Here is an 18,509-nt window from a genome sequence, read left to right as displayed (position 1 = left end):
AGCATCCGGCATTATCAATGACCACATGATTTCCTCCTGATGAACCGTATGAACGGGGAAACGCGTCGGGGTGATACCAGCACACGCTAAGTCATTTTTATCATTACCTATCAAAATATTCTATCTGTTGATGTGGGTCCTGAATGGACTATGGTTTGCAATATTTTTTGTCCATGATGGGTATTGGACAACTATGGCCACATTTGGACTGAACATATTCTGATGGTTTGAGCCGTTATCTATGCGGTGTGTTGGATCATTATTATTGGTATTTGGGGGTGTCTGTTGAGGCCTTTAACCATTATTTTTGTGCATATTTGTGTGCCTTTTTTTCACCACTGCTTTTTACTATTTTGTTTTCCCACCTATATTGAGAGGGATATCGTAGGGAAGAGAGGGATAGCCTTCGTTGAGTGGGGGTGCCAAGGGTGCCAACCTCCACTGCAAGGCAGGCATGAGCAGTAGGTTATGTGTAGGACCTTAATAGGTTATCTATTTGTTGGTATTTTATATCTTATATGGTATCTAACCAATTTCTGTATTGGGTCAAGGTTTTTTATATTTAGATTATTAAAAGTGAAGTTTTAAAAGGGATTACATGTACACACTGAGATTTATTAGTTCCTATTCCATTTATTTTTGATTTACAACCTATGAGCACTGAACGATCTCTAACTGATCATTGTGAGTCATCGACAAAATTTAGTGCCACCGGTTGGGTAATGTAAACGGACCCTAAGAGTGAAGTGAGTGAAGTTGTCATCTTGTAAATGTTGTCCAGCCAACAAAATATTTAATGCCACGTTGACTAGACTTTGTTCATGATTTCTTTGTAGTAGATTGATTGAATCACCGTGAATACGAGTTCAAACTGCAAAATTGTGACCTCCCCAATGTGTACAGGGCATAGGTAATGGTCACCAGAAGCTGTACTTGAAGAAAGGAAGTATTGATGAATTTAGACAGATGGATGAGAATATTCTAATCTGAGACCTTCTAATACAGAGGGATTTCATTATTTCTTCCCCTGCTATTAGGCAGGGTATTTGACTAAAGGAAGTTGCAATGTGAATATCACAAAGACATGTGCTACTAATTTAGCTCAGCCTAAAATAACCAGGAGAGGGGGAAAGAAGGCAGCCTTAACCCTAATGTAACCCAGCCTTCGCAGCCCCCTTAGGCCGAGAACATCCCTCGGGGCAGCTCTGCAGATGCTTTTTATCTGAGCTTTCAACACACATAGAATTTCCTGTTACATTGCCCTGAGAAGCACATTCCAGCTTCGCCAGGTTAAGAGACTGGGCTCCTGCAACTTATGTCCCCGGAGAGCAGCGTGCAAAGAAGGATCCCAGATCACCACCTTTCTAGATGCCACCATGTAAGATTCAGCTACAGTGCATTTATATCTTCCAAAAACCTTTTTCATTATTATACATTTATTTAATGACTATAATGAGGGCTATAGAATAGATATTTCTATACACATCAATAGCATTATGGAAACAGCACCTTTAATATAAATTATGGTAAAATAAATATATATTCAATGGATATACAACCCTCTAAATCAGTGTTTCCCAAACTTTAGTCTTTGCGGCTCCCCAACAAGCCATGTTTTCAGGATTTCCTTAGTATTGCACAGGTGACAGTATTACCAAGGCATCAGATATTGCCGCAGGTTTTCTCACCTGTGCAATACTAAGGAAATCCTGAAAACATGGCCCATTGTTCTAAATCATACAAGAACACAAATAGTTCCATATAGCTGATATGATAGTGGTGACATTGGACAATTTTATCTAAAGAGCCTAAAAAGACAACTATCATTGTTACCCATAGCAACCAATCCCAGTGCAGCTTTCATTTTACCACAGCAGTCTATGAAATGAAAGCTGTGGTGTGATTGGTTGCTATGAGAAACAAAGCCGGTTTTCCTTCGAGATACTTTTGACTGAATGATGCCTGTGTAGCGGTTGCTTTACAGAGCTCCATTAAGTAAAGCGTAACAGAAAATGAAGTTTAGAAAAAATTGAATTAATTCTCTTTTTACATGTCATGACATTTTGGTACTGTATAGAGGGCTACTTGACGCTCATAATGTAGATCCTTCGGTGGTCAAAACTATTCTCTCCCCTATCGTGCCTTCCCCATCCACCAACCAACCACACCCCCTTACCCAAATAAAACAGACAACTTGAATTTGGATAATGATGGCCACAGCAGCCTTTATTATAGCAGGTACATAACATTTAGAAACAGCTTAGTAAAGCATGGAAAGGTCCTTGAAGCTACAAAATCTAGTGATCCCAAAACAACCAATAGTAAACGTGATCACTCCCACAGGCTCGGGAGCACCATAACCAAAGGGTTCCTTTACAAATAACAGATACCCAGGGAGCCGACATTCCCTTGCTGTAAGTCCCACAAAATCACCAGACTAACTAAACAAATTACAATTAAGGGATCCATACCCTGATGATTCCCCTGGACTAATTTAAACAAACTTAAAGGACCCCGCCAAATGGCATTAGCCACCATGACCCAGCTAGTGTTCAACAATACGGAATGAACCCAAAAAATAAGTAGGGAGTGTGGGACTCGAATGTGCCCTAAGAGCAGCCCCAAACTGGCTTTATAAAGGCTAACATAACCCTACGCTCCTCCCAAGTAAAAAATATTCCCTCCAAACCATTGTCCTGCTGGCTTACACCCATTGTCTGGGACTAGGGCTATGGCTTTATTATATGGTTAGTAGATGGCACTGATATTTGATCACTTTGTGGAGGTACAAATTATGCAATACATTACATGTACTCAATGCCACTGTTATGTGCCAGCGTTATATGAGCACAATTCTGATGTTATTAGGATTATTTGAGGAGGGCAAGGGGGCCGATATCTTTTCTTAATGAACAGCTTTTTAGAAAAATGACGCCCTTTGGTAGATTTCAGATTGTCAAGCGTGACACATTACAAGTGCATATAGTGTTTTTCAATTAATCAGCCATAGGGTGATCTGTGAAGAAATGACCGCAATTACATTTCCTTTGACAATTAGCAGCTAATCCTCATCTATTTTGCAAGGAGCATCTATCAAGCTCCAGCTTTGTCTTCGGTGATGCTTTTCATCCAGACAGCAATGGATGACAGAGACGGAGTGGTGAGGTTAAAGGAAGGTGTTCATTACACAGTTATCTGATGTGTGGGAGGACAGAGCACACAAAGTGTCCACTTGGAAGAAGGTATAAATAGATTGGAGGAGATGTGAAAAGTTAACAAAAGTCTGATGAGGAATCCAAGAAAGAGAAAAAAGGCTTCTGAAAACTATCATGGCTGTATGGACAGGCTGGGTGGAAAAAAAGCTGCAGGCAAAACTGCACTTTATGACCGTGCATTTCTGAACATACTACATTTTACAGGAGTCATAATACAATTAGCCCATGAATTCCTCTCTATGGAGGACACTAATTATGTAGAGGTCATATCAACTCCCCAGTCCAGCAACACTTAAACTTTTGTCATAAATCATATCTGTCATATCTGTACCACAGAAAAATCATAGTATATGAAACAAACCAACCCTTCAATGAGCAACCACAATTATTTACATTCAGGTTCCCCTGGTGGTTGCCTTATACGTTAGACTAATGTCGGCCAAAGACGCCAACTGAAAGGGAAGCTTTTATCAGGAAATGACCAATAGTTTAAATCAGGCTTTTGTGCTACATGTATATTTGAAGAAAAAATCATATGATATTTAAAAAAAAAATTGTAATCTTGCCATTTTCACACTGTTTTCTTTATACTCTAATAGCAAAGGATCCACCATTCAAAATTGGAAATGTCACACAGGATCTACCATTCAAAATAGGCAATTTCTCTCCCACGCTTCACAATGACCTTTGCACTAGCTCATTAGATGCTTCAATACAAGATATAGGGTCAAAGTCTGTTCATTTTGGCTATGTACACGTATTGTTTCCTGAAACAACAGGAAGTTAGAGTCTAAAATAGCCCCAGTGGCCAGTATGAAAATTGTAAGATTTCTATTATTTTAGTTTTAATACAGATTATGATATAGAAAAGAAACAATTGCCAAAAATTAAACAAAAAAAATAAAAAAAACAGATGTAGAGAATAGGTCATTTTCTGAATATAGCTTCCCTTTAAGGCTTATTCAGAGAAGCCAATAGTGAGGAACAAACGCTCATTAGAACCTTCATTCGTCGGTTATTGTCTGCTGTAAACATGCCAGCAATCATCCGCCAACAAGAAATACGCTCATTAATCATGTGATTGGATCATCCATGCCAGCATTAAAATTACTATTTTCAGTGGCACCTCAGTGTTACCAGGTCATAATGCTGCAGATAACAATGACAGCCTATGCACACGATCATTGACCGATTGTATTAGTTATTGTTCTGTGCACGTAGAATACTAATCAACCTGTCTAAACAGACGATCAAATATCTACCAATTGACTTGTATATAGCCTATCAGACATCTTTAACGGCCGAGTCCAGCTCATCTAAATGGGTCATTAATTTAAACTGGATGCTAATCTAATGTATATGGGGATAACAGTCACCTAAAGATTATGGTCCTATGGCTTACACACATAAACCTGTCTAGTTATGTAACAATATGGAAACATGGGAATTAAATCGCCTTCCCACCCAATATGAAAATGTATGTGTATTTATATTCAGCACTACAGAATATGTTGGTGCTACATTAAGAAAATATAATTTTTAACAGCTCAAAGGAAGTTTTAATAGTGGCTTTCTAATTCTTATTTAGCATATCCTGGTAGATCCTGCTCCCCTCGGCTCGTTACCTTTTTACTCCTGTAAACAATACTTTGTCTTCTTTGTATATTTAAAATGTTAAAACAAAAGACACAAGTACATATGTTTATTGAATACAATCCGTTGCTTCGCAAACACTCGTCCTCCGCACAGATTTATCCGCCAAACAAACATTATGAGGAGCCAGAGGCTGACGGCAGCCATAGAGATCTATAGAGTATAGACAAACGGAGGCCAAGAACAACACTTTCTGACCGGCTTTATTGAGAAGTCTCTCCTCTCTATTTGCACATAGGAAAAAAAACATTCATGACATTATCGCTATTCAGTTCAGTCATTATGTATGTATATACACATATTATGTAGTTGTTGGCTGGAAGATGGTTAAGATGACAGCTATCTTCCCTGACTCCTACTCTACACATATACTGTGTTCTTTATGAGTGCCCTTCCAGGCTCCTCTGATGGCAGCATATCTCACGGAAAACCAAAGGATCGATGTTTGGCAATCCAACAGGCCGGACCCTTTTCTCCCTTGACATTATGTCTTGTTGGAGGAGAAAAGGGAGGACCCCATACACCTTAGATAGTTGCCCAATCCTTGGCGGGTTCGGCCTAGCTTAGTCAAATATGTACAGAAGCTTTTAAAATGATTCTAGAAAATATAGAATATAGAAAGCTGTAGGTCTAACGTAAACTCAACTCTCGGTTATCTTTCTTGACTCCCTCATACACATGGACGTTTGGCTCCGTCAAATGTTCACGTGTTTTCAATACAGAAAGGGAAGTAAGCAGCTGACAGACACCTTGGGCAGTGGCTCATCTCCCTGAAAGCAAAAGGATCGGGGCGTTTGTCTCAGAAGAATAAGATGGTCTTACAGACATGGGATGATTGACCAGTCTAGCCAAAGTTGTCGCATTCAGCCAACTTTAATCTCATTTGTATTTTGGCATTTAAGTGTAAAGGCGTCAGGGACATTATTCTTACGTACATGGATGTGGTCTTGCTGACCAGAGGATCATGATGTAAATTTTTAGACTTCTCAAAGACCATCAATCGACTATACAACAAAAAGACTGGAGGTTGTTTACTGGCATTTACATAGGTCAACGAAACAATGATTGGCACAGAACGACTGACAATAGTATCATTCTGTCCTCAAACAGTATCAGGATATCGGCAGCCCATCTGCTGTTTATATTGGGAGAAGTAATGCCAGTAACAAGCGTGCACGAATAAAAATCATCGCACCTGATCAACAAGATTTTTGCATGCTCTTTGGCGATTGTCAGCCTGTGTAGATGAGCCAATAACTATGGATTAGATTAGGATATTAGCAAATCAATGTTCACAAAATTAACAGGTCTAGTAGACTGGTCACTTCTGGACCACAAGATGGCCACTTACTAAGCTTTATCAGTTATTAAGTCTCAGTAAACATGTATGGCGTTAAAATGTGGTGCAATCTGCAGTATTTTACAGGTCCCGCATATTTATGCAGTCTACGACACCCACTGCATACACAGATATCCATACAAAGTCATTTGATGGATTCTCCGGTGTAAGTACACCACACAGCGGTCCCATACAATCATTGGGCGGACTCTTACATTCTCACCACTCTCCCTGCTCTGAGACTTTTAGAAAATGTCAGGCTTTACTTGTTGAAACTAGCTATTGTTAAATAACGGACACTCCCTTTAAACCTGTTCTGATAAAAAGGCCAGAAATTTTCTCCGATACTTGTGTATCCCATTACTGGGCCTCCTGTCTATGAAACATTGGCACTTTATGAATTTTAAACATGTCCATGTATGTTTCCTGCCACGGTGCATGTATTTTCCTGTATGAGTGTGTCCTTACTTGTGTGAGCTGGGTGTGTATTTTAGGAATGTTATAGCTAGGATTGCTCCTCTCTGTCACAATAGCTGAAATGCTCCAGCAGGGCTAAACTGAGAAGCTTTTCAACACCTGGGGGAGAGTTTGACCCCCCCAAAGCAAACACCCCTCTCCTGATCCTGCCAAATCAAGAACTGACATAACCGGTCGCTCAGGTAAATGCTACTATTAACTCATTCCTGGTAAGAGATAACGCAGTATCCCATGATATACCTAAATTATGAACAGGTAATGATCCTGGACGTTTACACCAAATCTGTGGGAATGGAGATTAGTTTCACTAAATTTACAGCATAACATAAATATAAAATACTAATTAAAAGTAAAATAAAATAATATTGCAAAATTGGGTAGATATGACATTCAGGAGTCTTAAAAAGTTCACTGTGGGATCGATTCCACTAACCATACTGATAATCACCCATGTTTGTTATTTAGCGATTTAACAGATAATTTAGGGATTAATCATTCTTAAATTGAATCTGTCAATAAGATCAACCAACCTAAGCCTTTAATATGGGCATGTAGGTTATAGGAAGCTGAATAAAATGATACCTTGATATCTGCCATCCAATGTTTTATTCCAGAGATATTCATGTTTTTCTTACATGTAAATGATGTGTTCCAGGCTATGGGCCGGACACTGATCTCCCTAAGAACCTGTCACCAGAGATTATTTGAACTAAAAGGGAGTTACCAGTGTGACAAATGTAACTAACACAGAACAGTAGAACTGAACTTTGTCTCCTTACAAACACATTTGCTGCAGCTCTCACAGCTCTGCTGTATTGTACTGTCTGCCTGTGAGAGGGAAGGAACATGCAGATGTGTCAGGTATAATCACACACAGCTCTACAGTGAGATCAGGAGAGCAGAGAGCAGCTGTTACATATCACATGGGTAACTCCTCTTTTTATTAAAAGGTAAGATCCGGAGGCAGATTCTCATGCAGATCAGTGTTCGGCCCAGAGCCTGGAAAAGCTCATTTACATATAAGAAATAAATGGATATCTCTGGAACAAGACATAGGATGGCAGATATCAAGGTATCATTTTATTCAGCTTCCTATGACGTGTGTCCCCAGATGAACAGCTTTAGGAGGGTTGATCCTACTGACAGATTCCCTTTAAGGAGGTGATACAATGGATGAAACTTGTTACCCACAAGTGTTAGGTGAGGGGCCCACCACCGTGGGAACTCTACTGATCCCAATATCAAGGCTTTGCAGTGCCCCACTTGAATTGAGTATTACCCTGCAATCAGGTACGGACTGGGACTGAAATTCAGCCCTGGCATTTAAAACCACACAGGCCCATACTGTACCCGCCCCCGAGCACCAGATGTTGATATATTACTAATAATACCCAGGATTGAAGAAAGCAAACTTTACTACAAGGCCAATATTTCTAATGATACCCATGGCCTGCTTGGATAAGTGACGGAGTCAGCGACTTTGTGCTCCGTCACAACTTTTAACAGTATGGGTGTCTTGAGAACACCAATTCTGTTAACAACATAGCAGACGAGGCAGCCCACAACCAGACAGGCCCTTCTGGCATTTGCCAGAATTGCCAGATGGCCAGCCCGGCCTGCCTGCAATACATACGACTAGCGCCAAGTACAATGCTTAGCCATGTCTGGTAGTCACATACACATCGTATGGAGTGGTTGTGCATCTATATAAATTGGCAGTATAGATGAACATTTTGATTTCTGCTGCCCTGATCCAGAATCCAGTGTGGTCCTCTGTCACAGCCAGACGTCACTCTGGCTATTACTAGGTTTCCAAGACGTAATGTGAAACCTAGCCAAAAGACCTTGAGTAACATCTTGACCTCTCATGAATTATGTCATGCCAGTATATCATACGCAAAGCATAGTAAGGCACCCAGGATGCCAGCCCGAAGATGGCAGGCACAGAAGAGATCAGCTTCTTTGCAGGATTGGATTGGGCCCTAAGATAGCACCAATCGTATCGCTCATCTCTAATTGGCAGCATAGTCTCGGCTCTTCATCAGGATGTACACAGATAACCAATGAAGAAGGAAGAAACCTTATTTAGTAGCCAGGGACACTTGCTTCATGGGTCATTAATACTAGTCCTACCATGAGGGATGGAGACAATAAAACTCAATCACAACCTACAAATAGCCCAAGAGCCTGATGGAAACAGAATAGGAGGAGACTGACAACTGAGCTTATCTCTGATGGCTCATCTCGATATTGCCATTTTCCTCAAGTAAATAAGAGCAAGAAATGAAGATCCTAATCAGAGATTCTCTCTCCAGCTCTTTGTATGTATATAAAGGAGTGGAGAATGGAGGAGGTCCCTTTAGCCTGCTGGGAGATTCAAATGCAGTAAAAAGCAGAGGTGTTTGTGGTGGGGGAAGGGTTGTTGATTTAGAATATGAGCCATTGTCTTATCTTAAAGAGGTGAAAATGACTCTTCTTTCTGGCCATTGTGCACTCAATCTGGGATGTTTTGCATACTAATTGCATACCAGAGTCAGTGGGGGAAGGCATGTCCTCCATAGAAATGATCTTCAGAAAGTGATACCAGAAACTGTTCTGACTTGATAAAAGCAAGCTCCATTGGTCAGATATAAAAAAAAATCAATATTTATTAAAATACATATTTCCATTTGAAATGTGAAGTCAATGCAATATCATGCGAACAACTGAATGTTTACATTGACCAACATAGAAAATTAGAAGTCGCTACTGATTAAAGGTCATATTTGTAGCCTTATAGTTCTCCTGATAACCTATGTCGCTTACCCCATGTGCAGGGCATTGTAGTAGCTTATGGTTACGACCACTAGCAGCTGTCACTATTCGAGTGGTCGTAACCATGCATACCTAAACTACTGCAATGCCCTGCACATGGGGTAAGCGACATAGGTGATCAGAAGAACCCATACTACATTTCTAATTGGAGGTATTTGCTAATTATTTTGCTTATTATTACACCTCCTACATATTGACATAGGACCTTAGAGATGAGAATACTACTTTAAAGGGAACCTGTCAACCCCAAAATCGGCGATGAGCTAAGCCCACCAGCATCAGGGGCTTATCTACAGCATTCTGTAGGCCTGCACCGGAGCCGCGGCGTGAAGACCAGAAGAGGACGTCATCGTAAGAAGATAGGAGGCCCCGGACCGGACTGCGACGCCCACCGCAGCATGAACTCCCCTGGGTGAGTATAATCTATCCTCTTTTTCTCATCTTTCAGGATACATCGGGGCTTATCTACAGCATTACAGAATGCTGTAGATAAGCCCCTGATGCTGGTGGGCTTAGCTCATCGTCGATTTTGGGGGTGACAGGTTCCCTTTAAGTACTTATGACATAGGATATTTTACATACTTAAAATATGTCATTTTTTAAAAATGTCACTGTTCTCGTGAATCTGGAGTTGTTTATTTTTGTTCCTGTGTCTCTCGATTGATAAGATATGGTCCCATGTTCAATGTGTATAAATTTAATCTTTGTAGCCAAATGGGCGTGGTCCTTAAAAATACTTCTATAGAGAAGAGCTGTTGACCACGCCTGCTTGGCTAAAAATATTAGATTTATATGCAGGAAAAAGGGGCTATACCTCAGGAATGGAGAAGCACAAGAACAAAAGAAAAACATCACCAGATTTGGGAGAAAAGCAGCATTTACACCAGGTAATAACTACATATTGTTAACATTTACTGATTCATCTATTGACTTATCAATCAGTCTGTCCTGTGTATATTTCAACAGAGACATAAACCTTCTGCACTGATCATGATGAACAGGTGTTGTAATAGATCTTGCATACATCAAAAGTACCTGGGGGGGCACATACCTCCGCCAACTCGGCGACAGCTAGTATGAATTTCTCAAGTTTTCCATTAGTTATGAAGATAATAAATCACTACCGACATGATGATCCCGATGACAGATAAGTACATATTTGGGGTACATGCTTCGTTTGCTTTGATTAATCAAGAGGTTAGTACATACTCTGGAGATTTAGCTAAATGTTATCTGATTAGACACAATTTCTTATAAAGACAGGAAGTCAGAATATAATGCCACATAGTAGGTAACAGTGATACCAAAACGGAAGATAGAGGGTAAATCAGATTAACTGAACCACACAAATCTTCATTATGACTATTTTATAGTGATATACGTATTTGTAGGTAAATTTCCCAGGACCGCCCTGCCATACTCGGAAATCCAGACAGAACTGGAGTTGTGCGGGGTCTTCATCTATTCGCTCCCAAGTTGTATTTAGGGCGTTTCTGGAAAGTAAAATCTCTGTTTCTGTCTGGGTTCGAATCCACAGACATTAGACATTTGTTGCTAGACTTCACCAATTATTTTGGGATTTGGGCGACGGTTTACAGATTACAGTTTTCTTTATTAAAAATGTTGATAAATGTAAGATTAAGTCGCTGTATTTCTCTATACTGTCTGATGTACTATAAATGTTATCATCATGTGAAAAGAGACTACACAGTAGACAGAAGATGATTGTTTTTGACCATGTGCCTTACATTTCCCTTTGGATCAAGAAAGTGTATCGTATCATATCGTAAAGGGAACATTTTGAAAATATCTTAAGATCTACAGACAGGACGTTCTAGAGCACGGTATGCCTATGTGATTGATACATTTTTATGGGAAAAGTTTCAGAATAACTTGCATTTTCTTCTTTTAAACCTTGGTATTTGCATGCATGTGAGTCAATCATATGCGGTGATTGACAGTCTTCTCTGTACGTGTATGCAGGTAGCTGTCAATCACTGTGTAGGATCGCCTACTAGACTCCTGTGCATACAAACAAAAGAGTTTTTATCGTTTTTAAGATTGAAAGTAGACAAAAGTCCATGGAGTTCAACCTAAAACCTAACATGTTGGTTCAGAGAAAGGCTAAAACCCCACAAGGCAAATGTTGATTGTCCCAAATTAAAGGAAAACTTTCTTCCCAACTTCAATCAATATGGCAATCAGACTAGTTCCCTGCATCAACGTCTCATCACAGAATCTATTACCCATAACCTGTAAGATTTTTTTTTCAAAAAAGTCATCCAGACCCTCCTTGAACTTTTTTTTGAATGAGTAAAACATTACAACATAATGTGGCAGACAGTTCAATAATCTCACAGTAAAGAATTATCTGTGAAGATTAAACCTTTGTTCCCCTAGATGTAGAGGATGCCTCCTTGTCATCGCTGAAGGCCTAGGTGCAAAAAGATCATTAGAAAGTTCTCTGCACTGTCCCTTCATATCTTTGTACATTGAAATAAGATCACCCTTAAAGGCCCCCATACACATTAGATGGCCCACAGCTATTTGTCCCATACACAGGAGAGCTAACTTGGCCAAGCTGCAGGCCGACACATCGGCTGGCGGCTTATCTCCAAGAGAACAGCGAGATTGGTAGTCCGAAATCAGACATGCCCAATTGACCATCAGTTGGCTGGCACACCCATACACATTAGATTTTATGCCAAATGAAAGTGAAAAATGGCGAGTTTGGCCCACATTAGTCTAATGTGTATGGGGCGTTAAGCCTTTGTTTTTCCAAATTGAATAAACCCAAGTTTAATAACCTGTCTTGGTATTGAAGTTCACCTATTCATTAATAAGCTTGGTTGCTTTTCTCCGCACTCGATCTAGTTCAGCTATATCCTTCTTATACACTGGAGCCAAAAATTGGACACTGTATTCTAAATGTAGCCACATGACTGACTTGTAGATAGGCAAAACTATATTTTTGTCATGAGCATCTATGCATCTTATAAATCTATCCCAAGATTGTATTTGCCTTGGCAGCAACTGCCTGGCATCGGTCATTAAAGTTTAGTTTGCAGTCCATCCATACACCCAAGTCTTTTTCAGTGACAGTTTTACTTAGTATTTTATCATTTGCATTTATTTATATTGAACTTGAATTGATATTTTCAGCCAAAGCCTCCAGTTTACATAATTCCCTCTGTATGCCCTCTATAAAGTCATTCATAAATATGTTAAAAAAGAAGAGGGCCCAATACTGACCTCTATTGTACCTCACTGTTAACTTTGACCCAATCAGCATTTGAGGAAGTACAGAGATATTGTTTTGTGCCAAATGAGTGTTCATCTGGGCCAGCGGTCTAAAGACTCCCTTAAAACTTAAGACCTTTATATCTTCCATTATTAACCACCCTCTGTTTTCTATCAATGAAAGAGTTGGTAACCCTATTATACATATTTGATCCTAGTCCCATTGCTCTTGTTTCATAAACCCATATTTGTGTTGGTTCATGAAGTTATTTTGATTGAAAAATTCCAGGATAGGATCTCTCACAAATTTTACCCCCAGCAGAGGTTAAATTTACCAGGCTCAGTTTTTGTTCTATTTTTCAAAATATGCACCACTTTTACTATGCGCCAGTTGTGTAGTACAGACCCTGTTTTTATGGAATCCTTGAATATTAAAAATAATGGTCTTTCTATCACAGTAACTAATCCATGCAGTCCTTGGGGGTGTACACCATCCGGGCCTGGTGATTTGCCTACTTTAGTGATTTTGAGGTAGCGTTGCACTTCCTGCTGGGTTCACCTGGTAACATTTATAGGCAAATTTATTGTGATCATGTGATCTGTCATGGGATTTTCTTAAGTAAACATTGTAGAGAAGAAGTTAGTAAACTGGTTTTCCTCACATCCTCTTCCACCATTTCACCCAGATTATTTTTTAGGGGGCCAACACTATCATTTTCTTAAGAGTTTGTTACTGTTTCAATTAATAAAATACACATTATACTATTTTTTTTTCCAACAAACCTATATATCTTTCTGCTCAGTTTCTCTCTCTCTGTACTATCTTGCCCTCAGATCAGACTGCATGAGATAGCTTTTGGTGGAACATTCCCTCAGCAGACAGCTATCTTTCCAGGTGTCCCATAAGCAAGAGTGCTTGGCCAAACACTCATGTGTTTTCAAAGAGACAGCTCTCTCAGCAGCTAATCTCCCTTGAAAACAAAAGAATCAGATGTTGAAATTCCAATTTTCTCCCCCAACATCATGTCTTTGGAGAGAGTCAGGAGGCTCACATACACGTCAGATGGTCAGCCTGTCCAGCCAAAATTGGTAGGATTGACTGACTTGGACCCACAATTAATAGACAGCGGTATTAGCGATCATTCGGCAGACAGCTATTTCTCCAAATCCTCAATACACAGAAGCGCTTGCTCTGCTAAGTGCTCCTGTTTTCTATATGAGAGAGCCGCTGCCAGACTTATCTGGCGGCGGCTTATCTCAGAGAGAACAAAAGGATTGGGAGTTTGAAATTGGACATGCCAGATTTATATATATCTTGACACCATTTGTCGGGGAAAGTTGGGAAGCCCACGTACACATTAGATTGTTGGTCAAACCTGCCAAAACTAAAGGTACCGTCACATTAAGCGACGCTGCAGCGATATAGACAACGATGCCGATTGCTGCAGCGTCGCTGTTTCGTCGTTGTGTGGTCGCTGGAGAGCTGTCACACAGACAGCTCTCCAGCGACCAACGATGCCGAAGTCCCCGGTTAACCAGGGTAAACATCGGGTTACTAAGCGCAGGGCCACGCTTAGTAACCCGATGTTTACCCTGGTTACCAGTGTAAATGTAAAAAAAACCAAACACTACATACTTACATTCCGGTGTCTGTCGCGTCCCCCGGCGTCCGCTTCCCTGCACTGTGTAAGCGCTGGCCCTAAAGCAGAGCGGTGACGTCACCGCTGTGCTCTGCTTTACGGCCGGCCGGCGCTGACACAGTGCAGGGAAGCGGACGCCAGGGGACGCGACAGACACCGGAATGTAAGTATGTAGTGTTTGTTTTTTTTTACATTTACAATGGTAACCAGGGTAAATATCAGGTTACTAAGCGCGGCCCTGCGCTTAGTAACCCGATGTTTACCCTGGTTACCAGTGAAGACATCGCTGAATCAGCGTCACACACGCCGACTCAGCGATGTCAGCGAGTGAGCCAGCGACGAAATAAGGTGCTGGCCTTCTAGCTCCGACCAACGATGTCACAGCAGGATCCAGATCGCTGCTGCGTGTCAAACACAACGATATCGCTATCCAGGACGCTGCAACGTCACGGATCGCTATCGTTATCGTTGTTAAGTTGCTCAGTGTGAAGGTACCTTAACAGTAGTCTAAGGTGTATAGATGATTTAAGACAGCGCCCACAACAATGTCTCTGAACTTTCCCATACAGACATCTCTGTCTGTGACTTATCTTCTAATAGAATAAAATTGAAACTGACAATCATTATATCTCCCAACATCATCTGTTGGGGAAATATGGGACTTCTGGCCCTACCAAAATTGGCAGGTTCTGACAAATTTTATCCAATTTGTATTCAGGCCTTAAAAAGGGTGAACAGACCTTAGAGTAATTTTGCTTTATTAACACATGCAAAAAAAAAAGAGTAATGGAAGATGAGTTTGGAATGTCGTTCTTTTTCTTCTTCTTTCTGTCCTCCTCAATCTATTGTCCCCATCTTCTATGTAAGTAGAACACGTCACCTTAAATGATGGATTGACCTATATTTACTGCATGTTTAACAGATTTCAGCTTTCTCAACTACCCATCGTTGGTGGTGGTGACCAAATTTGACATAGTTGAGGAAACAAACAAAACATTAGGTATAAATTAGCAGAAAAAAAATCCATAAAAACCAATGTTCAGAGAGGAGCGGTTTCATAACATAGGCAATGTGAGGCTCCATTGTATAAACAACTTAATTACATTCATCTGCAGTGACCTTGAATAAAACACGCGTGGCTGTGCTATGATGTGACACTTGTGAGGTTAGCTCAGGTCGCTGAGAACTTACTGAATTAATTAACTCTTACAATCGTGCTCTATTATATACCTGATAGATGATATGCACAGGGCAAGTATATAGAAGACCCAGCAGTTAAGAAGGAGTTTTTCTTTGATATGCTTTTGCTCAGAGGGCAGCTGACACATACCGTAGTTCTAGAAAATATATTTTTGGTAATTTGCAGAACTAGCCGTAGAAAAAGTAACCAGTTCTAACAATATTACACAAAGAGTCACGTTTTTCAGCCTCTTAGTGAAAATGTACATTACATGCTCTGTCCCCCGCACACAGAGGGTTCTTATGTATTTTGCCATCAGTGGATCTAATATACAGAATTATTCCTGGAATGTGAAGAGCACAGGCTCAGCGTGTGGACCGCATGCTGTGCTTTTCCTTGATATGCTGTCAGGATGGAGTGTTTGACTATATGAAAAATACCATCAATTGCAGAAATTGTGAGCAGTCAATTGGCCACACTTTTAAATATCAGCACCATTTTTCTAAGTTACAGTGTTGACAATGGAAAAATACTGGACGTATACACTAAAATGAGACATTTCCATCTCAAAAATCTGTAGCATATGTGCCCCAAGAAGACATATATGCCATATTCCAAGCTAGAAATAGTGCCATTAATTCTATAGGCCCTTACAGACAACATAAAAGTCCCCATTGGGGATCATAATCTAACTTCCCTAACAGTATGCCTTTGGAAGGTGGGAGGAAACTGGAGAACCTGGAGGAATCCATGTAATTACAGGGAGAACATACAAACTCCTCTTATAGATGATGTTCTTGGTAGGATTTGAACCCAAGTCCCCAGCGCTGCAAAGCAACAATACTAACCACTGAGCCACCGTGCTGCCCTAGCCAAAGTGTTTTTGGCCAGTACATACTGAGTTCGCTCTGCCCTAAATGTATTCATCGTTTATTCATCGCTCTCTATGCTTTTCATTACAACTTCTTCCCAAAAACTTTTACTACAGTGAATTTTTTTTAATTAACTGCAACAATTGCAAGTGTATAGACTTATAGCTGCAGACATCTATCCACACCTATGGCGGGACCATATTAAACTGTCCCGTTAAGATGGAGCTGGTTTCTAGCCATAATAAGGTTTTCGAGGTACATATAACAATCATATAAATTTCCATTTTTTTAACTGGAGAGTGAAATTCTAGAAGAATATCTGCATATTACGAGAACAGGAAGGGTCTTTATTCTGGTGCCTGCCAATCATTTGACCACACTGGCATGATAATAATAAATTTGTACAAGTGGAAAATCTGTTGTTGCCTACTCGCAACCTATAAGTATAAAGTGAAATCCTACAATACAGCAACCCAATCAACTACCCAAAATCTACAGCAAACGGCAACCCAAACAGCGACGTACTAAATCTTCACCTTAAGTACATTTAATCCTTTCATTTCCAGAGTTTGGCATAACAGAAAGTTAATTCCAGACAAGGACATTATATAAGTGGCACAATCAATGGACATTACTGTGGTTGGTTAGACAGTTACAAGGCCATAAATCTCCATCTGCAGCCATCTAAATTGGATCTTTACAGCCGCGATGTTCAGGGCAGTCAACTAATCTATACTCAATCAACATCAAGTGGCATTTCAGAAGTTCCAGCCATTGTATGCTTAATTTACCGCAATGTGTTTTATTCTAGAGCATTTCAGCAGTATTGCATTAGAGCCTGATGATGATATCAATATTATATATATGGATGACATCATGGATACAAATGACAGCATGGACAATAAAGACATCATGACCATCACAAACCATCGGTTCAGGTTGATTTTGTCTTCAGTCTTTACACATAATTATGGCATATTATACTACAAATTTTAACTGCAGTGTAAGAAAAAAAAGTCCCAATCTCTGAGTAACTATCCTGTATAACGTGCCGTAATTGTCTCAGAAGAACAAGACTTCTCTAGTAAATATTCACATTGGTAAATAATAGAACCACATGGAGCCTCTTCTTCTGTTGGGTCTTGTCCGTCGGTATAAAGGAAGGAGAGTTTCAGCAAATTCTTTAGATGATTCTCCTTGCTGACCACCTCTTTTTAACACAAGACATGCACTTGACATAATTAAAGTTTAACGGGATCACACAAAAAAGGACCCTGAGTGCTCACAGTAATCCTCTTCCCATGACAATGCGGGATCCATTACAAAAGGTTGCCTTGCCCTACTTCTGCTCGGCTCTGCATTGCTTTGCTGACTCTGTATTTTTAGGTGTCACATCAGTCAGAAATACAAATACTCCCAGAAATGCTAAAAAACCTGCACACAATGGTTTCTGAAGAGGAATCATCTGGTTCCCTTGTGGCAGAAGAGGGATGATGCCTTATGGCTCCCTGAATTGTAATAAAGTCATTCAGGTTGTAGATCACCATGGGTCAAAGCAGGAATGGTGTGAGAAAATTCTGGAAATCTGGGCTGGGAATGGTGATGATGCGTGTGGTGCGAGTGATGTCACATACTGGGCCTTCAGTATATGGGGAATGAACTATGGCAATGACAACCTCAAACTGGGACTAGTACTCTACGTGGGTGTAATGATCGGCCTATTGGTCAATTGTGCTCCTGCTCCTTCGTTACTACTAATCATTAGATTTACGAGCTTGCTCATATTGACAATGAGATACAATTATGCATCAAGTACAATGTATTACTCAACAGGATAAGAGCTTTGATTTATGGGTAAAGTTAATGGAGAAAGGCTAGCGTTGGCTGGGAAGACATTCATAGAGTGACAATGTTGCTCCCAGTGGTAGGGCTGCGGCTGGAAGAACTATTTTTCTGCTCCTTGGCATATTGAAGCTAGTGATGCAAGTCGCTTCCAAGCTTTGACAGTGGTGCCGACCTGAGATTACCCACATTTGACCAGGATTTTGGTGCGGGTGGCTTTATTCACCGTGATACAAA

At 40.3% G+C, this 18,509-nt stretch overlaps 1 protein-coding gene across 4 annotated transcripts in view; it reads right to left on the bottom strand.

The window, feature by feature from the left end:
- The window catches only part of RARG (retinoic acid receptor gamma), a 231,400-nt gene that overhangs the window by 20,847 nt on the left and 192,044 nt on the right, over window positions 1-18,509 (bottom strand). The window lies entirely within an intron of this gene.

This window comes from Ranitomeya variabilis, chromosome 3, assembly GCF_051348905.1.
Source record: "Ranitomeya variabilis isolate aRanVar5 chromosome 3, aRanVar5.hap1, whole genome shotgun sequence".
Classification (NCBI taxonomy): Eukaryota; Metazoa; Chordata; class Amphibia; order Anura; family Dendrobatidae; genus Ranitomeya; species Ranitomeya variabilis.
This window is presented reverse-complemented; position numbering and strand designations above follow the sequence as displayed.